General features: G+C 39.7%; 1 pseudogene; it reads left to right on the forward strand.

Moving 5' to 3' along the window:
* Positions 1 to 6368: 6368 nt before the first annotated feature.
* LOC123936125 lies at positions 6369 to 8042 on the forward strand (annotated as a pseudogene).
* The last annotated feature ends 14865 nt before the right edge of the window (positions 8043 to 22907 follow it).

Raw genomic sequence — 22907 nt, forward strand, 5'->3', positions numbered from 1 at the left:
ATTTCCTCAAATAAATTTTCTGCCCCCTTTTCTCTCTCTTCTCCTTCTGGGATCTCTATAATGTCAATGACATTATGTTTCCTGGTGTCACTGGATTCCCTAAGTCTATTCTCATTTTTGTCCATTTTCTTTTTTTTTTTTCACCTGCTCAGCTTGCTTATTTTCCTGTACTCTGTCCTGAGACCATTAATTCATTCTTCTGCTTCCTCTAGTCTGATAGTTATCCTATCTAGTGTACTTTGAACTCCATTTATTGTGCTCTTCATCTCTGATTGGTTCTTCTTTATCTGTTTGGTGAGGGTCTTGCTGATGTCCTCCACTCTTTTCTCAAACCCAGTATCTTCATGATCATTACTTTAAATTCTCTATCAGATATATTACTCATCCCTATTTCATTTAGCTCTCTTGCTGTGATTTTGTCCTCTTTGATATTTTTTCTCTCTCCTCATTTTGTCTAACTCTCTATGTATGTTTCTAGGTATTAAGAAAGTTAGCTATGTCCCCTTCTCTTTAAAATAGTGTCCTTATGAAGAAGAGTTCCTATGGTGCCCTGCAGTGTCCTGTCCCTTGTTCACCAGAACCTGATACTTCAGGCGTGTTTCCTATGTGTGTTGTATGTACCCTGATGTTATGGCTGTGTCAATTTTCCTTTAGTCCAGTTGTCTGTAATGGCTCTCTTTGCTTATTGTGGGCATGTTTCAGTCCCTGTGGTGTTAGTAGGCTAGTCTGGGGCCACCTTGGGCTGAAGTTGAGTCACCCCAGTTGTTTGTCAGAGATATAATAGCACAAAATTGCAGGGTATTTTCCCCTGAGAAGCTTTCATTAGTGGGTGGGGCTACATTCAGACCAGCTGTTTGCTACCAGCCCACTTCTGGGTTGGGTGGTCTTACTGTTGTGTGTAGTTATCTTTCACTCTTCCTTGGAAGGACTCAGTATGGAGGGGTGCTGGCTCTTGTCAAGGCTGCTTGCACATTGCCAGTTTTGTGATACTGCTTTGGTTGGTCTCTGGCCAAGACGTATTGGAGGAGACAGATCTGCAGTGTGCACGGAAGCAGGATGCATGCTTATTTGCAAGGTCTTCACACGTGTCTTCTAGGGGAGGGTATCTGCAGTGCTGGGACAGAGGCCCACCTGGATGAAGGGAGTGGGGCACACTGTTAATCAAGTTAGGTAGTGAGGTGGCTGTGTGTTTATGCTGGGAGACATGGGGATGGAAATGGTGCCTGCCATTTCCTTTGTTCCTGCAGGATTCTGCCAGTGACCTAATCCCTCTCGGACATGCTCTGAGATGAGTAAACAACTCTCTCACCCCATATGCTTCACACGTTTTTCAAGCTGCTACTTCTATGCTGTATCTTGTGGAACTATTTGTTGTGTTGTCTCTTTAAGGGTAGGGATTCTTTGCTATGGACCTCCCATCTTTCCCAGAGCCAAGCCCACTGATTTTTTTAAATCCCAGGTTAAAGTCCCACTGATTATAAGTACTTATAAAATTTGACCCCTCTGGTTTTCTAAGCCAAATATTATGGTGATTCGTCTTGCCCTTTCAGGTTCCCCAGTGTGAGGGCCTGTTTCTCTCTCCTCTCTTTACCTGTGACATCCCTTCCAGCTGTGGATAATCCCAAGGGACTGTTTAGGAACCATGTCTCTGCCCTTCCTATGCTCTTCCATTTGGCCTCTCTTCTACACTTAGTTTAGTGGGGTTTGTTTTGCCAGTCTTGGAGTCATTTTCTGGGCTATTTACATTGATGCAAGTGTTATTTAGTATTATCTATGGGTTTAGGTGTGCTTAGGGCCCTCCTATTCTTTTCATCTTCCCAGCTGTTCCAGGGTATGCTAATTTTTAGATCTAGAATACACCACCAAACTCAGTGTGCTTCCTCCTGCAGCAAATGAGTTGTTGCTCCGCATCCATGTGAACATTGAGGGTTGTCAGTCTTTTCAATTTTAGCTAGTGTTGTATGTGTGGTGGTGCCTCATTATTGTGATTTTCATTTGCTCTGATATATTTATTAATGAAAGTAAATATCACTCACATACTTTCTTTTGCAAATTACCATTTCAGATCTTCTATTCATTTTCCTCTTGGATCATTTGACTTTTTCTTATTAAGTTTTAGGAGGTTTTTACATATTCTGAATGTGAGACCTTTGTCAGTTATATGTGTTGCATATATTTACTCACACTGTTACTTGCCTCTTCACTCTCACCATGGTGTCTTTGATTAAAAAATCCTTGATTTGAATGTAGTCTAGTCTATCAGTCTCCTCATTTATAGCTATTGCTTTTTAAAATCTGTACAAGAAGACATTTCTAGGGTGCCTGGGTGGTTAAATTGTTTAAGTACCCAACTCTTGAATTCAGTTTAGGTCATGGTCTCAGGGTTGTGAGATCAAGCCCTGCATTGGACTCTGCACTCAGCACTCAGACTTTAGATCTGCTTGAGATTCTCACTCTCACTCTGCCCCTCCTCACCTCATGCCTCTCTCTCTCTCTCTCAAAATAATAACATCTTTTTTTTTTTTTTTTTTTAAAGCATCCAGCTCTGGGTTTTGGCTCAGGTCATGATCTCAGGGTCATAGGATTGAGCCCTGTGTGGGTTCCACATGATTAAGAGGGAGTCTGCTTCTCTCCCTCTGCCCTTCCCTTTTTTCAAATAAGTAGATAAATCTTAAAAAAAAGGTAAGAAATCATTTCCTACCTCTCCTACCTCAAGGTTATAAAAATAATTTATCTTATAAAACATTTATTTTTTACAATTCCAAGCTAATTCTTTCAGGAATAGATTTTTGTAGGTGGTATAAGACAGATATCAAGATTTACCTTTTACATATGGTTGTATAATTGACCTAGCACCAACACTAATTTTTATCACTAATCTTTAGTACTTCCTTTGTATAGATGATGTGTCCTTTTATGCGTGGGTCTGTTTTTGGACACTTCTTTTCTATTGGTTTATTTTCTATTCTTGTTTCACTCTTACTGTCTTCTTATAGCTTTATATTAAGTTTTGGTATCTGTATAATACTTTCTCTTATTTAATTCTTCTCTAAGAATGCCATTTCTTGGCCTTTTGCATATCATACAAATTTTTTTTAATTTATTTATTTTTTCCACGTAACAGTATTCATTGTTTTTTCACAACACCCAGTGCTCCATGCAAAACGTGCCCTCCCCATTACCCACCACCTGTTCCCCCAACCTCCCACCCCTGACCCTTCAAAACCCTCAGGTTGTTTTTCAGAGTCCATAGTCTCTTATGGTTCGCCTCCCCTTCCAATTTTTTTTTAATAAATATATAATGTATTTTTATCCCCAGGGGTACAGGTCTGTGAATCGCCAGGTTTACACACTTCACAGCACTCACAATAGCACATACCCTCCCCAATGTCCATAACCCCCTACCCCTCTCCCAACCCCACCTCCCCCCAGCAACCCCCAGTTTGTTTTGTGAGATTAAGAGTCATTTATGGTTTGTCTCCCTCCCAATATCATACAAATTTTATAGCCAGATTATCAACTTCCATTTTGAAAACCTTGCCCGGATTTTGATTTATTTAGTGTTAATTTTTGACTGGATTTTATTATATTTTAACTATAATTATAATGTAACAAAGATTAACATAGATGGTGGGAGTAGGATTGCTAAATATCAGAAAAAGGCAGCAGTATTTTATGTAATGTTTTAAATAGTAGCATATCCTGCCAGAAAAAAGACCTTTCAGTAAAGTTTATAGCTGGTAATTGTAAAAGATTTGTAAGAACATGCATCCAATCAAGATTGTGGATCAGTCTGGCATGTTATGGGAATCTCTCAATCCTGACAAGGATAGATGGAGCTCTTGATTGTGCAGAAATAAACTATGGAAAGGTTCTTAAAATTTGCAAGGATCCATACATATATTCTCAATGAGTCTAGAAGTCTCAAAAAGGGTTTTAAATGTTTTGTTTCGGTCATTATCTCAAAAAATTGAGATCGGCATATTCTGGGGCTTCTAGATAACCAAGTCGTTTGATTTCTATGCACAAAATTACAATAGGGAAACCCAGAGAATGAAATGTAAATTTCTTGATGAATTCATTTCAAGAGTCACAGAAACCTGTAAGCTTCAACTCACCTGGTTGACTTGAAATGACTACTGTATGAGGGCTGTAAGTTGTCTGAGGGCTTACGTTTCTGTGTCAATAAGCTATAGAATCACATAATATTTTAATAATAATTGACATTATTTTTAAATATGAGGATAGATTATTATAATAAAAGCGAATATGACTTTAGAAAAATCTATCCTAGTTTTATAAATTTACTAGTATGACAAGATTTCCATTTTATTTCATAATATTATGTTATCCTGAAACCGAATCCAAAAATCATCCTACCAAAACAGGCATAAAGCTGCCCAGACACTTAAGTATTCCTGTGAGTCAGTCAGTGTGCAAGACTGAAGTGTCTAGCAGGCAGTCGAACTTGTGTGGCTTCTAGGTGAATCTAACTGCTGCTTCATTTTCCAGGAGTACAGGGGATCAGAAGCGTCCTTCTCCCAGTGAAACTACTCGTGGCCCAATATCTCAGGGTGCTCACATTTGCTCTTTGGGATTGCAATACCATCTAAATTGGGAACATTTAAGGTGGAAGTTGAGGGCAAGGGTATATCTACTAATTACATAGAGTAATAGTTGGTGGTCCAAGCATGGGGAGAGACTTTGATTGAGGAAGCAGAGTGTACAAACTATATAAGAATACGAAGTGGAGTTGGGAGACAGCTCAAAGGTGTAAATCTGTGCTCCACTTTAAGTGAAGTGATATTAAATATGAGCACGGTATGAGATTTGACTTTAGGGCTTAATATTCCTTTTGTTTGGGGAATGGTGCAGTCCATATCTGTTGACCCTGACCTGAGTTTCAAAGTTCTGAGTAACAGTGTCTTCCCCCAGGAATCCAGACATTTTCAATTCCAGGGAAGGAGTGGTAAATATGGAGTAATATTAGACTGATTCTCCAGAAATCTCCTGCTTGATATTCCACTGCTGGCAACATGTCTTTTCTGGTACTGAGATTAACAGCAGGAAGGAGCACTCCATGCATGAGCCTATCCTTCTGGGGTTTTAAAGATTTTTTTTTTTTTAATTTGACAGATATAGATCACAAGTAGGCAGAGAGGCAGGCAGAGAGAGAAAGAGAGGAGGAAGCAGGCTCTCCACTGAGCAGAGAGCCCGATGTGGGTCTTGATCCCAGGACCCTGGGATCATGACCTGAGCTGAAGGCAGAGGCTTTAACCCACTGAGCCACCCAGGTGCCCCCTTCTGGGGTTTTAATGGGTTTCAGGAAACTTTGAATCTGCTGGAAATCAGAGGTGGAATTAAAAGACAGATTCTTTACCATTGGCCTGGTGCTGAATGACTTGGATGGACACTTGCTGAGGCAATAAGGAGTCTTTAGTGATGCAAACTGGCAACTGCTCAGGACTATGGGGTCTGAGATTTTTATAATCACACATCACTGAGTTTTTGAAAGCTGAAAATCAAGCCAATAATTAAGATGTTGACTACTAATATTTGTTGAGAGATTTTTGGTTTCGTTTTACTTTCTTTTTAATAAGGGGAAATGATAGTAGGGGGAGAAGGAAAAGGAAGATACCCTAATGAGCATCAGAGCCATTAATTATTGAAAATATCCTATGGGATTATTCTGACTCACAATTTTGGTTAAAATTGGAGTCAAATCATCATTTTTAAAGTTCAGATTCCTATTTTGGTTGCTTAAGGTTATTCATTTATACTTTAATTAGAAAACTGTGGTAGAGTACTCTCTATGACTTAGTTTAAAGCCCTCATTCCATCATTTGCCCTACTCTTCATTCTAAGAAAAGGGAAAATAGGTCTACTGAATATATATTACTTATGATCCATGAGAGCAGGAACTATATCTTCCTTATTTACTGCTGATTTCAAAGCTTAGTACAGTGTCCAACACAAACTTAGTTCTCAATAAATATCAATTAAATGAATTTCTACCTTCCATATTACCTTGCTTCCAACTTCTAAACCAAATACTAAGAGCTTCACATAACGGCAGCTCTGGTAAGATTCACACCAGTTTTCCTTGTGGTGTGACATTTATTTTTAGGCACCAACTCATTTATTTAGATTAAAGTTAATGAAAACAAATGAAATGACAAATGAAAATAACGTGCTGTGGTCCAGCAGTCTGGGAACTGTCGCCGGCTCCGCGCACGGGTTGGTGGTGGGGGGCGGGCCGAGCATCCCCGGGGAGTGGAGGAGCGCTCTTTTTTCTCTCTCCTCTTTCCCCCCACTCCGCACCCCCGGGCACCCTCAAATCAGGCCGCGCTGCTTCCCTTTCCCTCTTGTCTCGTCCCCCGGCAAACTTTCGGTCCCTCCCCCGCCGGTCACCCGTTCTTCGTCGTAGCTCCAGCCGGCCTTGCCGCCCGGAGGGCTCCTCCGGACCTCCGTGCCTGCAACTCCGACCATTACAAGATCCAGAAACATGTCGATGACACTTCTGTCTGCCTTCTACGATATCGACTTCCTGTGCAAGACGGAGAAATCCCTGGCCAATCTCAATCTGAACATGCTGGACAAGAAGCCGGTGGGGACCCCCGTGGCCGCTGCCCCTAGCTCGGGCTTCACGACGGGCTTTCTCCGCCCACCCCGCGCCTAGGCCCAGCAGCTGCTCGCCCAAGTTCCTGGGCGGGGCTAACCGCAGCAACTATGGCAGCTGGGCGGCGGGCGGCCCCGCCTCCTACAGGACCTTCAAGGAGTTGTCAGGGGGCGGAGGCACGGCCCTGCTTAACAAGGAGAACAAATTTCAGTACCGCTCCTTCAGCAAGGGCAAGCACAGCCAGCACCTCTTGCACCAGCACCTCTTGCACTAGCAGCAGCAGCAGCAGCAGCAGCAGCACCAGCACCAGCACCAGCACCAGCAGCAGCACCAGCGCAGCAGCACCAGCAGCAGCAGCAGCACAGGGGTGGCGGCTCCCAGATTAACTCGATGCTCCACAAGACTGAGCTGTGCCGGCCCTTCCAGGAGAGCTGCACGTGCAACTACAGCGAGAAGTGCCAGTTCGCGCACTGCTTCCAGGAGCTACCCAGCCTGACCCGGCACTGCAAGTACAAGACCGAGTTGTGCCACACCTTCTACACCATCAGCTTCTGCCTCTACTGGCCGCGCTGCCACTTCATCCACAACGCAGACGAGCGGCGGCCAGCGCCGTCTGGGGGCGCCTCTGGGGACCTGCGCGCCTTAAGCGTGCGGGACGCGCTGCACCTCGGCTTCCCCCGGAAGCCGCTGCCCAAGCTGCATCACAGCCTCAGCTTCTCAGGCTTTCCGTCGGGCCACTACCAGCCCCCGGGGGGCCTCGAGTCGCCGCTGCTGCTCAACAGCCCACGTCGCGCACCGCCGCCGCCACCCTCTTGCTCCTCAGCCTCCTCCTGCTCCTCTGCCGCTTCGTCCTGCTCCTCTTCCGCTCTGTCCTGCTCATGCGCCTCCGCAGCCTCCACGCCCTCAGGCGCTCGGACTTGCTGTGCCTCGGCGGCGGCTGCGGCCCTCGGCGGCATTGCTGTACCGCACAGGGGGCGCGGAGGACCTGCTGGCACCCGGCGCTCGGTGCGCAGCCTGCCGGTCCGCCTCGTGCGCTAACAACGCCTTTGCGTTTGGCCCGGAACTGAGCAGCTTCATCACGCCGCTTGGCATCCAGACCCACAACTTCGCCTCCGTGGCCGCTGCCTATTATCGCAGCCAGCCAGCAGCAGCAGCAGCAGGGCCTGGTACCCCCGTGCAGCCCCCGGCGCCGCCCAGCGCGCCCCTCCCTGCCAGTGCCACCGCGCCGCCCTCGCCGCCCTTCAACTTCCAGCTGCCGCGCCGCCTGTCCGATTTGCCCGTCTTCGACGCGTCCCCTAGCACCCCGGACTCGCTGTCGGACCCTGACAGATACTTGAGCGGCTCACTCAGCTCGGGCAGTCTCAGCGGCTCCGAGTCCCCCAGCCTCGACCCTGGCCGCCGCCTGCCCATCTCTGACGATTGAGGCAAGAGGGCTCCAGCGAGGAGGAGGAGGAAGGGGGAAGGCTGTTCTGTCGGTTGTTGGAGGGCGCCCCTGCCACCTGGAGTCCTTGTTACGGGCAGGGAGGGACGCTGGAGTGGGGGGTGACAGGCCATGAGCAGAGTCTGCGGGCCCCACCGAGCACTTGGACTCGAACTTGTGTGCCGGGAGGGGCCCCACCCCTCCCCTTTCGGTTTTCTCTCTTTTTTTTTATTTATTATTTTTATTATTATTATGAAGTTTCATTCTTGTTGAGCAAAAAAAAAAAAGGCAATGAACTTTTGTATTGATGAACAAAATACTCACAACAGGGTAGGTGTGATGCGAACAGAACAAGATACCAAACACTTAAAACTTTTTTAGGTCTCCTAAGAGTTTGGGACTTTTGGGGGAAAAAAAATCAACCCAGCACCAGCAGCTACCAACCACCATTCCGTATCTTCACTTGAAAAGCATTAGTTACAGTCCAGATGTGGGAACTCTTATGTGAGAGAAGTTCTTAATTGTCGTTTGTCTTCAGACCAGTGTAAACAAACAGCCAGCCACCACCTTGCTAAACCTCTAAGCTTCTGGAATCCAATATTCTATCAGGAATATGCCTTGATTGTAGTCCTCCGCTCCACAGGTTTTTGTTTGACACAAAATTCTTTATGTCTGGAAAAAAAAACAAAAACAAACGTGCATTCCAAAGTTTCCTACTGGTTACTGTTTTTTTGCCATCACTTAGTGGATGTTTAATTTTAGAACCATTTTCTCTGCTCTTTCTGGAAGCCTTGGGCAGAGCTTAGTTCCTAATCATTTGGGGGAATAACTGCTGAATTTTTAGCTGTTTTGAGTTGATTCACACCACTGCACCCCAACTCAATATGAAAAAAACTATTTAACCTATTTATTATTTTGTGAAAAGTATACACTGAAATTTTTGTTCATACTGTATTTATCAAGTATGATGAAAAGCAATAGATATATATTCTTTTATTATGTTAAATTATGATTGCCATTATTAATCGCCAAAATGTGGAGTGTATGTTCTTTTCACAGTAATATATGCCTTTTGTAACTTCACTTGGTTATTTTATTGTAAATGAGTAAAAAAATCTTAATTTAAGAGATTGTATGTAATATTTATTTCATTAATTTCTTTCCTTGTTTTGAAAGATTGCATGATTTCTTTACAGAAATCTATCCTGATGCTGTGGAAGTAGTTTGAGGAATATCTTATGAGTTTTCTTAGAATGTATAATGGGTGTAGCCCATCCAACTTTAAAGAAAAAAAAGTTGACCACATACTTTGCAAGCAGGCTTAAATGTGGCATGCTTTTTGTCATTCCAGCTTTTTAAATTAGCAAGAAGCAAAATTTTGTTTTTTGTTTATCCCACCAATTCTACTGTGACATACTCTGCGTTTAAAGACATGTAGCAATAATGAGGTGGGGGGTTAGTCTCACAGTGCCTTTGGAAAGGGCCAGAACTTGCCTTAAATCTTCCTCAACCAAAAAAGTATTTTTCTCTCAGTGCTTGAGAGAATTTGAATGTAGGATGGGTTCAACTGCACAAAAGGAGAAGATATTTACCACTTTCTTATATAGATCTAAAGAGGCCACCTCTTAGTACTAAGAATGGTGTAGTACATGAATATGCCTTGTTTTAATTACATAAAATTCCAAAACTTGTATATTTTTTTTTCCCGTGTGTAGAAAGGCAGGAATGCTTTCCTGGACAGTGGATGAATGAGCAGTAGCTTTAGTTTGTACGTAGGTACGGTTGGAGCAGTATGTATGTATGTACTCAGGACTACTTTGACAGAAGTAGGTTTTTGAATGTAACAAGATACGTCAACTTGAGTTGTAATATATTTTGGGGAATCAGTTCACTACAAATTGTGACTGTAAACATTGTATTGTAAATGTTTTGTAGTTTCCCCCCAATAAAATTTTTGGGAAAAAAACCCAAAACAAAAACAAAAAAAAAAAACAAACAAAAAAGAAAATAACGTGTTGTGGACCCATTTAGTCAGTGTTTCAATTATATGAGCCATTCTTAATTTTTTTAAAGACTATTTTTAGAGCAGTTTTAGGTTTAAAGCAAATATGAGAGAAAGGTACAGAGATTTCCTTTCTACTCCTTGCCCTCCCCACATTATCAACATCCCCCCACCCAGATTAGTACATTGGTTATAACTGAGGACCCCAGATCATTACCACCCAAAGTCCACAGTTTACAATAGGGTTCACTCTTGGTGTATGTTCTGGGGGTTTGGACAAATGTATAATGATATATATTTACTACTGTAGTATCATACAGCATTGTTTCACTACCCTAAAATCCTGGTAATTCACCTATTCATCTGTCCCCCAACTCCTGGCAACCACTGATCTTTTTTTACTGTCTCCATAATTTTGCTTTATCCAGAATATCTTTACAATCATACAGTGTATAGTTTTTTCATATTGGCTTTTTTCACTTAGTAATACGCGTTTAACTTTCCTCTGTGACTTTTCATAGCTTGATAAGTCATTTCTTTATAGTGCTGAACAATATTCCATGGTTTAGATGTATCATAGTTTCTCCATTCACCCACTAAAGAACATCTTAGTTGCTTCTAAGTTTTGGTAATTATGAATAATGTTGCTCTAAACATTTAAGAACAGGGTTGTGGGGGTATAAGTTTCCGAATGCTTTGAGTAAATATCAAGTAATGTAATGACTAGGTTGTGTGGGAAGAGTATGTTCAGCTTGAAAGAAAAAAAAAAACACACCAAATAGTCATTCAAAGTGAATCCACTGTTTTGTATTCCCACCAGAATAAATGAGAATTCCTGTTGCTCCACAGCCTTGCCAGCCTTTGCTGTTGTCAATGTCCCAGATTTTGGCCTTTCTAATAGGTGTATAGTGGTATCTTATTGTTATAATTCACATTTTCTGATGACATATGATGTGCAGCATTTTTTTTTCATGTTTATTTGTCATTTGTATCTTTTCTTTGGTGAGGTGTCTGTTAAGATCATTGGTTTATTTTCAGTCTCTCTCCTTTTTTTTTTCTTTTTAAAGATTTTATTTATTTATTTGACAGAGAGAGATCACAAGTAGGCAGAAAGGCAGGCAGAGAGAGAGAGAGGAGGAAGCAGTCTCCCTGCTGAGCAGAGAGCCAGATATGGAACTCAATCCCAATCCCAGGACCCGGATATCATGACCTGAGCCGAAGGCAGACTTAATCCACTGAGCCACCCAGGTGCCTTTTTTTTTTTTTTTTTTTTTTTTTGGTTATTATCCTCTTGAGTTTTAAGATTTTTTTAAAAAAAGAGTTCTTTATATATTTTGAATAATAGCTCTTTATCAGGTATATCTTTTATAAATATTTTCTCTAAATCTATAGTTTCTTTCTTCATTCTCTCAAAAATATCTTTCATAGATAGACCAGAAATTAATTTTATTTCATCTTTGATTCATCAGATTTTTTTGTTTCTTCATGTAGAATTTGTACTTTTCATACATTTATATCTAAATATTTCATTTTTGACATTTCTAATGTAAATGATGTTACATTTTCAGTTTCAAATTTCACCTGTTAATTGCTGCTGGTATATAGGAAAGCTATTGACTTATGTACATCAATATTATATCTTAAAACCTTACAATAATCATTTATTAGTTCCAGAATATTTTTATGGATTCATTTGGATTTTTTACATAGATAATAATGCCAAACAAGACATTTTTATTTCTTCCTTCCCTGTCTATATACTTTTAATTTCCTTTCATTATTATACTGCATTAGCTAATACTTCTAGTGCAGTATTGAAAAAGAATGGTGAGAGAGACATCCCTGCTTTATTCCTGATCTTAATGGGAAAGCTTCTATTTTCTCATCATTAAGTATAATGTTAGCTGTAGAGTTTTTTTAATAGATATTCTTTACCAGGTTGAGGAAATTCCCCTCTATTCCTAGTTTACAGGGAGTTTTTATCATGAATGGGTATTGGATTTTGTCAAATACTTTTTTTTGCATCTATTGATATGATTTGATATGATCATGTGATTTTATTTAGCCTGTTGCTGTGAAGTATTACATTAATTGATTTTCAGATGGTAAACCAATCTTGCATACCTGTAATAAATCCCATTTGGTCATGGTTTGTATTTGGTCCAGCATGTGGTCTATCTCGATTAATGTTCCATATGAGCTTGAGAAGAATGTCTGTCTGCTGTTAGATGAAATAGTCTATGGATGTCCATTATAGCCAGGTGATTAATAGCAATGTTGATTTCATTTGTGTCCTTACTGATTTTCTGCCTGCTAGATCTATCCATTTCTGATAAAGGGGTGCTGAAGTCTCCAAATATAAATAATGTATTCATCTATTTCTCTTAGTACTTCTACCAGTTTTTGCCTCATAAATTTTGGCCTCATATATTTTGATGATTGTTTATTAAGTTCACACACACTAACAACTGTTATGTTTCCTTGGAGACTGACTTCCCTTGCTTCCATGTTTGTTCAGTCTAATATTAGTATTATAATCTTCATTTCCTTCTGATCAATATTAGCATTAAATATTTCTTTATTAACTTACTTTTAATTTATGTATGTCTTTATGTTTTAAAGTTGTTTTCTTTTTTTTTAAGATTTTATTTATTTATTTGACAGAGAGAAAGATCACAAGTAGGCAGAGAGGCAGGCAGAGAGAGAGGAGGAAGCAGGCTCCCTGCGGAGCAGAGAGCCCGATGCGGGGCTTGATCCCAGGACCCTGAGATCATGACCCGAGCCGAAGGCAGCGGCTTAATCCACTGAGCCACAGGCCCCTGGGTGGCTCAGTGGTTGGGTATCTGCCTTCTGTTCAGGTCGTGGTCCTGGGGTCTTGGGATCCAGCCCCGCATGGGGCTCTCTGCTCAGCAGGAGGCCTGCTTCTCCCTCTCCCACTCCCCCTGCTTGTGTTCCCTCTCTCGCTGTGTCTCTCTCTGTCAAATAAATACCTAAAAATTTTTTAAGATAAATAAGTAAATAAATAAAGTTGTTTTCTTACAGACTACATAGAGTTGGGTTTTTTTTAATCCATTCTGATGATTTTTTTACTGTCATATTTAGATGATTGACATTCAAGGTGATTACTGACATAATTGGATTAATATTTATCATGTTACTATTTTCTATCTGTCACCCCAATTTTTTCTATTTTTGTCTTCCCCTCTTTTTCTGTCATGTTGTTTTTAATTAAGCATTTTTCTTTTGTTCCAAGTTATCTCTTTTCTTAACATATTAACTATATTTTCTTTTAGCTATTTTTAGTGGTTGCCATGTGTATGAGGTTTTTTTGTTTGGTTTGTTTTGCTTTGGGTTTGTATTTATCCTGCTTGTTTTCTAAGCTTCCTGGATATGCAGTTTGATGTGTGACATTAATTTGGAGAAGTTCTCAGTCATTATTGCTTCAGTTTCATTTCTACTCCTTTCTCTCTTATCCTTTGGTATTCCCATTGCACATATGTTACATCTTTTATAGTTGTCCCACATTCTTGGATATTCTGTTCAGTTTTTCATTCTTTATTCCCATATTTTTTACTCTTAGAGGTTTTTATTTATACATCCTCAAGCTCCAAGATCTTTTGCATGTCCAGTCTGTTAATGAGCCCAAAAAGTCACTCTTTGTTTCTGGCACTGTTACTATCTTTGGCATTGTTTTTTTCCTTAGGATTTCCATCTCTCTGCCTCTCTGTTCTTGTATGCTGTCTAATTTATGTACTGGAGCCCTTAGCATATTAATCATAGTTGGTTTTTAAAATTACATTTTAAAGAATTCCAGTATATTTAACATACAGTGTTATATTAGTTTCAGGTGTATAATAAAATGACTTAACAATTCTATGCATTACTCAGTGCTCATCGTGATAACTGTACTCTTAGTCCTGGTCACCAATTCCACCCATCCTCCACCCACCTTCCTTCTGGTAACCTTCAGTTTGTTCTATATTAAAAGTCATTTTTTTTTTGGTTTGTCTCATTTTCTTTGATCATTTGTTTCATTTCTTAAACTCTACATACAAATGAATTCATGTATTTGTCTTTCTCTGACTTATTTCACTTAACATTTTACTTTTTAGATTCCTTCATGTTGTTGTAAGTGGCAAGATTTCATTCTTTTTATGGCTGAGTATTATATTATATATATAGATATATAATGTAATATATAGATATAGATACATAATGTAATCTATATCTATATCTATATATATATACACACACACATATATATTCTCCCACTTCTTTAGCCGTTCATCTATTGATGAATACTTGGATTGCTTCCATAATTTAGATATAATAAATAATGCTGCCATAAACATAGGGTACACATATCTTAGCCAAGTAGTATTTTCATATTCTTTGGGGAAAATACCCAGGAGTGGGATTACTGGATTATATAATAGTTCTATTTTTAATTTTTTTGAGAAAACTTCATTCTGTTTTCCCCAGTGACTGTACCAGTTTACATTCTCACCAAGGGTGCACGAGGTTTCCTTTTTCTCCCCATCTTCACCAACACTTATTTTTTATGTTTTTGATGTTAGCCATTCTGACAAGTATGAGTTGATATCTCATTGTAGTTTTAATTTGCATTTCCTTGAGAGTAGATGATAATGAACATTTTTTTCATGTGTCTGTTGGCCTTCTGAGTGTCTTCTGTGGAGAAATGCCTGTTCATGTCTTCAGCCCATTTATAAATTGGAATATTTGGTTTTTGAGCATTGAGCCTTATAAGTTCTTTATATATTTTGAATACTAATCCTTTATCAAATAGGTCATTTCCAAATACCTGCTCCCATTCACTAGGTTGCCTTTTAGTTTTATTGATTGTTTACTTCACTGTGCAGAAGCTTTTTATTTTGATATAGTCCCAATAGTTTATTTTTGCTTTTGTGTCCCTTTCCCCAGGAGACATATCTGGAAAAAAGTTGTTATGGCCAATGTTGAAAAGGTTGCTGCCCATGTTTACTATAGGATTTTTATGGTTTCAAGTTTTGCATTTAGGTCTTTAATCTATTTTTAAAAGTATTTTTGTATATGGTGTAAGAAAGGGGTCCACTTTTATTCTTTTGCATGTAGCTGTCCAGTTTTCTCAAAACCATTTGTTGAAACTTTTCCCCATGGCAATGTCTTGCCTCCTTTGTTGAAGATTAATTGAGCATATAACCAAGTATTTATTTGGGGGATTTCTAATCTGTTCCATAGGTCTATTTTTGTGTCAGTACCATACTGTCTTGATGACTATAGCTTTGTAATATAGCTTGACATCTGCAATCATGATACCTCCAGTTTTATTTGACTTTTTCATAATTTCTTTGGCTGTTCCAGGTCTGTTGTGGTTCCCAACAAATTTTAGGATTGTTTTTTCTAGTTCTGTAAACAATGTTGTTGGGGGGCCTGGATGGCTCAGTTGGCTAAATGTCTGCCTTTGGCTCAGTCATGATCCCAGGGTCCTGGGATCTATCCTGTATTGTGCTCCCTGCTCAGCAGGGAGTCTTTTTGTCCCTCTACCCTCCCCTACCATTTGTGCTTTCTCTCTATCTCTCTCTCTCAAATAAATAAAATCTTTTAAAAGAATGTTGTTGGTATTTTGGTAGAAACTGTTTTAAATCTGTAGATTACTTTGGGTAGTGTGGACATTTTAACAATATTGGATTTCTCCCAATCTATGAACACGGAATGATTTTTCCTTGGTGTTTTCAATTTTTTTCATCACTGTTTATAGTTTTCAGAGTACAGGTCTTTTACCTCCTTGCTTAAGTTTATTCCTAGATATTTTATAGTTTAGGGGGCAATTATAAATTGGATTTTTTGTTGATTTCTCTTTATTCAATTTCATTGCTGGAAATCGGTCTGTTCAAATTTTCCACTTCCTTCTGGTTCCAGTTCAGGAGGTTATATGCTTCCAAAGATTTATCCTTTTCTTTAGGTTTCCCAATTTATTGAATATAACTTTTCATAGTAATCCCATATAATCCTTTGTGTTTCCATGACATTAGCTGTTATTTCTCATTGTTCATTTCAAATTTGTTTATCTACTGGTATCATTGATCTCTTCTATTGGTTTTTGAAGTTTCTATATTGTTTATTTCTGCTTTAATCTTTATTATTTCCTCCTTTCTACTGATTTGGATTTTGTTTGTCCTTTTTCTAGATCCTTTAGGTGTAAGGTGAGTTTTTTGTTTGTTTGTTTATTTATTTAATTTTTCTTGCTTCTGGAGGTATGCCTGTACTGCTATCATCTTCCCTCTCAGAACATCTTTTGTAACATCAAAGAATTTGGATCATTGTGCTTTCATTTTCATCTGTCTCCATGTATTTTTTTTAATTTCCTCTTTGATGTCTTGGTTGACCCACTCATTGTTTAGTAGCATGTTATTAAGCCTCTGTATATTTGCATTCTTTCCAGATTTTTACTTGTGCTTGATTTCTAGTGTCATAATGGTGTGGTCAAAAGATGCATGGTAAAATTCTAGTCTTTTATAATTTGTTGAGACTTGTTTTATGGCCTAACATGTCATCTCTTCTAGGGAGTATAATATGCGCACCTGAAAGAATGTGTATTCTGCTGTTTTTAAGATGCAATGTCTTGAATATATATGTTAAATCCTCTAGTTCTATGTGTCATTCAAAGCTATGTTTCCTTGTTGATTTTCTATTTAGATGATCTATCCATTGATGTAAATGGAGTGTTAAACTCCCCTAGTATTGTATTGGTGTGGATTACTTCCTTTAAGTGTGTTATTAGCTGCTTTATGTATTTGGGTTCTCACATGTTGGCTACGTAAATATTTACAATTGTTAGAGCTCCTCGTTGGATTTGTTCCCTTTATGATTATATAGTGTCCTTCTTTGTCTCTTGTTACAATCTTTGTTTTAAAGTCTGTTTTGCCTGATGTAAGTTTTGCTATCCTGGCTTTTATTTCATTTCTATTTGCATAATAAATACTTTCCCTTCTCTCACTGTCAGTCTGCATGTGCTCAGAAATGAGACTCTTGTGGGCAGTATATCAATGGTTTTTTCCTTTCTTATCCATGCCATCACCCTATGTCTTTTGATTGGATCATTTAGTTTATTAAATTCAAAGTAATTATTGATAGGTATGTACTTACTGCCATTTTGTTACTTGTTTTATGATTGTTTGTGTAGTTCTCTCTTCCATTCTTCTCTTGCTCTCTTCTCTCACAGTTTTCTGGCTTTGTTTTGTGATTTATTTAGTTCTTTTCACATTATTTTTTGCATATATATTACTAATTTTGATTCTCAATTACCATTAGGTTTGTACCTAACATCTCATGCATACAGCAGTCTATATTAAGTTGATGGTCTCTTAAGATTGAACCCATTCTTTACTTTTTTCCCCACCCCCCAAATTTTAGGTATATGGTGTCATATTTTACATCCTTTTTTATTTATTTATTTATTTATTTATTTGACAGAGAGAGAGATCACAAGTAGGCAGAGAGGCAGGCAGAGAGAGAGGAGGAAACAGGCTCCCTGTGGAGCAGAGAGCCGGTTGCGGGGATTGATCCCAGGACCCTGAGATCATGACCTGAGCCGAAGGCAGCGGCTTAATCCACTGAGCCACCCAGGTGCCCCATATTTTACATTCTTTTAATTGATAAATCCTTTCACTGATAATTACAGATACACTTAATTTTATTTTATTTTTTTTTCCTTCCTACTTTTCTTATTCTTACTTTTGGTCTTTCCTTTTTACTCTAAGGGTCCCCTTTAACATTCCTTATAGAGTGGCCTTAGTGGTGATGAGTTCCTTTAACTCTTTATTTCTCCTTTTATTCTGAATGATAGCCTTGCTGGATAAAGTATTTTTGATTGCAGGTTCTTTCCCTGTCATTCCCTGAATATATGATGCCACTTTCTTCTGGTTTATAAAATTTCTGCTGAAAAATCAGCTGATAGCCTTATGGGATTTTCTTGTCTGTAACTGGTTTCTCTTGCAGCTTTAAATATTCTCTCTTTATCAGTACTTTTTGTTATTTCAATTACTATGCGTCTTGGTGTGGACCTCCTTTTGTTGATTTTGTTGGTGGCCCTCTGTGCCTCCATGATCTGGATATCTATTTCCTTCCCCATACTCAGGAAGCTTTCAGCTGTTATTTCTTCAGATAAACTTTCTGCTCTCTTTTCTCTCTCTTCTCCTTCTGGGACCTCTGTAATGCTAATGCTATTGCACTTGATGGTGTCACTTATTTCCATTCGTCTATTTTCATTTATTATAATTCTTTTTTCTCTCTGCTGTTCAGCTTCATTCCTTTCTATTATTCTACCCTCCAGATCACTGATCCATTCCTCTACTTCCTCTAGTCTACTATTTATTCCCTAGCATATTTTTAATTTTACTTAAGATGTTCATCTCTGACTTGTTCTTTTTTATGTGTTCTATCTCTTTTCCAGGACCTCCTTTAGATCCTCCATTCTTTTCTCTTTTTATGACCATTACTTTAAATTCTGTATCAGGTATATTACTAATCTCCACTTCGTTTAGCTCTCTTGCTGTGATTTTGTCGTGTTCTTTCATTTGTAACCTTCTTTTTTTCTTGTTTCTTCATTTTGTCTAACTCTCTGTGTCTGTTTCCATGTATTACAAAAGTCACCTACATCTATCTCCTGCTCTTGGAAGTAGTAGCCTTATGAAGGAGAAGTCCTTCATAAGTAGTGCTCTGTCCTTTGTTCAACAAAAACTGGCACTTTAGGGTTTTCTCCTATATGTGTTGTATGTACCCTTTTGATGTGGCTGAGCCATGTTTGCCTTCAGTCCAGTCATCTGTAATGGTTCTCTTTGCCTGTTGTATGCAGGGTTTGGTCTCTGTGTTGTTAGTGCGTTAGTGTGGAACCACCTGAAAATCGTGTTGTCAGACCAGGCATTTGCTAAACATGCAGTAACACGAAACTGCAGGGTGCTTTGCCTGTGTTTTCCCTTGAGAAGTTTTCATTGGTGGATGGGGCCTGCAGTCATACCAGATGTCTGCCCCTAGCTCATTGCTGGGTCCACAGTGGAACCGGTGTGTGTGGTTATCTTCTCCTCTTCTCAGAAAGGAATCACTTTGGAGTAGTGCTGGCTGCTATTGGACTGCTTGCATAGTGCTAGGCTTGAAACAGTGCATTTGATGGGCTCCGCCCCAAGGGTGTATTGGTGGGAGCAGGTCTGCAGAATGTGGGGGGCAGGACACATGGTGCCAGCAAGATTAGAGCTGGCCTGCAGCTGAACAGGACCTGTAGCTGCCTGGAAAACTCCTAGGGAGTCAGGTTGGGATGGAAGGTATGGTTTCAGAGAACTGTGTGGGGACAAGGCATACTGTTTGCAAGCTAGTTCTAGAGTATTGATGCTATGCTAGTTCCCTCAGGTGTCCCTGTATTTAGGCTGGGGTGCAGGGGAGCAAAATGGTACCTGCCAGCTGTTTTGTTCTGGGTGAAGTCTCCCAAAAATCCTTGCCCTCCAGCACATACTCTGAGATTAAGAAATCAATCAATCAATCAATCTTCCTGTGTACTCTAGGCATTTCTCAAACTGCTACTTCTGTGCTGTATCTCAGGAGGGGTGTTTGTTGTGCTATCTCCGGCTCTCCTAGAACCAAGCTCCTGGTTTTTAAAGTTCCAGATGGAACTGATTGTTTGCCCACTCTGGTTTTCAAAGCCAAATAATTGCTGATTTGTTTTCCCAGTTTGGATCTCCCATGCCTGGGATGCCTGGTGTGGGGTCTGTTCCTCTCCCCTCCCTGAGCCCACAGCATCCCTTCCTCCTGCAGACAGTCTCACAGGTCTATTTGACTCCCGACTATATCTCTGGCCTTCCTATTGTCTTGAATGTGGGCTTGTCTCTACATTTAGCTGTGGGGAGTCTCTTGTGCTAGTCTTCAGGTCATTTTCTGGATTATTTACACTGATGTTGGTGTTTTCTAGCTGTATCCAGGGGCTGAAGAGTGAGGTTAGGAACTTCCTACTCTGCTGTCTTCTCCTGATGTCCAATCTTCACTGTTTTAAATTCCCTGTCTGAAAATTCCAACATCCCTGTCATGGTCAGTTCTGGTACTTGCTTTTTCTCTTCAAACTGTGTTTACTGCCTTTTAATATGCTTTGTAATTTTCTCTGGTTACTGGATATGATGTTCCAGGGGAAATGAACAACAGTAAGTAGGCCTTTGGTAATGTAGTCGTAGTTCTAGTGAGACGGAAGCATTCTACAGTGCTATGGTTAGGTCTCAGTCTTTTAGTGTGCCTATGCCTCTAGATTGTGAACTTCCCAACTATTTCTGGTTTTTGTTTTGTTGGTTGTTTTTTTTTTTTTTTAACTCCACAAAGGCTGAAGTTGGGTATTTTCCTCCTTAGGTCAAATAGGTTCAGAGAAAATGCCAGCAGGTTTTCTAGCAGGTTAACTAAGTTTTTCTCAAAGATAGACCATGTTAAGAAGAATAGAGTGCTCTGGCATATTTCCAAATGACTCCTTTCCACTATCTCTGCCAGAAACATGAAGGGAATTTACTGTGATATTTCCTGTGAGCACCAGTCAAGCTCCTGATGGTAAGGTCACAGAAGTGTGACAGTCCCCTATGACTGGTTTCCCTTAAAGCCTTTAATTCTCAGATTTGTACAGGCCTAGCCTCCAGAAATTTATCAATACAGCTCAGATTTTCTGACTCTATTACTGGTTCCTGGGGAGGTTTCTACTCCAGTATATTGTAATTCTCTATCTGTCCAATTTTGTTGGAAACAGTTTGCCCCTTGACCTTAATCCTCTTAAAGAGCCAAAAAAAGTGTTGATTTTTCAGTTTGTTCAGCTTTGTGTCTGTTGTTAAGATAAAGTGGTGACCCTCTAATGTCCTTACATACCAATCCAGAAACCATAACCATCCTTAATTTTTAAGCCAAATAATTCTAATAAAACATACATTGGCAATATGTTTACACATTCCATAAACCTGATATATCTGTTAATTCAGCCCTTGCGGGCTTACTCCAAACATTTGGATAGGTCAAAAGGACTGAGACGAAGAGTCAGTTTCTTATTATGGGGAGATGATGTGCTTCAGGGTAGGCTTTGAATGGAACCCTTCTTGCAGTGATCATCTAACTTTTTAGGTTTCACTTTCTGCCTCTGTTCAGTGAAGGAGGAGCTCCCAGTGGTGTAACTTAAGCTCATTCCACACTCTTAGGACCTCTAAGAAGCTGGAACATACCTTACCATTCTAACTCATCAAGGAAGTGCTTGTGCAAAAGGCAACTAATTTACAGGGTGACCAGCATCTTAGTAGGTGGGCATGCACAAGATGTCCATGCAGCAGGAAGGAGAGTAGCTATCTGAAGAAACCTGAACCTGTGAATTTTGGTTTGGTTTGAGTTTTAGGCTTGTAGAGAACATCAGTACTTGCTATCCTAGGCAGGAGAGAGTAGTGATAGAAATAATGGCTCACGACAAGCTGGGAATAGGTAGCCATTAGAGCAGTGGCTCTATAACAGTAGTTCCAGCTCTGGCAGTAGTGTATGCCTGTTCATGAGAAGACAGCTAGGAGTTGTTTAATCACAGAGCTGCTGTCAGAGGCTGGACATGGCACTCTCCTCACATGACCTTCCTTTCCAGCCCCAGATAGCGATTTCAGATCTTTATCCTTCCTATCTTCTTAGCTAACCTGGAAGAGCCTAATAAGCACGTGTGTAAATAAGTTAGTATTTCTTCTGGTTCTAATATTCTATAATTATTCTGAGCACAGTAGAAACACATTAATTCAGATAGCTTGTTCCAAATTTCTAATTATTATTCCATTTGGACGAAGCTGCAGTTTATTTTTGTTCAGCAAAATTTTATTATAGATAGCTCAAATTAAAAAGAAAGGGAGGTAGAGGAATTATTAAAATATTTAAGGAGACAAACTTAATTTAATATGTTAAAACTATTTTATCTGATATATATATATATATATATATATATATATATATATAGAGAGAGAGAGAGAGAGAGAGAGAGAGAAAGAGAACTTGCATCTAAACAGCTTAAAAATGGATGGGGAAAACAGACAAATCAACAAATATATTGTTGTGATAAATGCTGAGAGAGAGGTGTACACACGGTGTGTTAACAAGAAGAATACCTCAGGTACACTAGGGTTGGGGGTCCAGACAGAGAGAGAGACTCTCTGGCAATTACAGAGTGTGGAGGATAAAACAACACTCCTTTTGTGTGCTGCTTCTCTCTCATTACTCTACTACTGTACTGACAGCACTTCTGATACCAGATGTGTGTGTGTGTGTGTGTGTGTGTGTGTGTGTGTGTGTGTGTGTGTTTCCCAAACCAAGCAATTCTCTGCAATGCCTATTGGGTATCCTAAAGTTTAATTCAATTTTAATATTAGCTGGAATTAATGCAGACTCCACAAGTTAAGGGCTCAGTTCCACAAGACTGCACCCCACTTCAACTTGTCAATTGCAAGTAATAGGTCCCCAGGTTACCCATAACTTAGCTACAAATCAGAGGTTCCCATGATTTCCCCTTCACCCTTGAATTCAATTATTTCCTAGAAAAACTCACTAAACTCAAGAAAACTCTTACTTGCATTTATTGTGTTTATTATAAATACAGTATATGATTAAGGATATAGATTAGCAGTCAGATGAAGAGCTCCGTAAGACAAGGTCCGGAAGTGTTCTAAGCACAGGAGCGCCTATCCCTGTGGAGTTGAGTACTCTCCCAACCTGTGGTTGTGTACATCAACCTGGAAGCTCCCTGAATCCCATACCTTTGGGATTTTTATGGAGACTTCATCACATAGGTATGATCAATTGTTAACTCAATTTCCAGCACCTCTTCTGTTCCTTGG

Source organism: Meles meles, unplaced genomic scaffold (genome assembly GCF_922984935.1).
Source record: "Meles meles unplaced genomic scaffold, mMelMel3.1 paternal haplotype, whole genome shotgun sequence".
Taxonomy (NCBI): Eukaryota; Metazoa; Chordata; class Mammalia; order Carnivora; family Mustelidae; genus Meles; species Meles meles.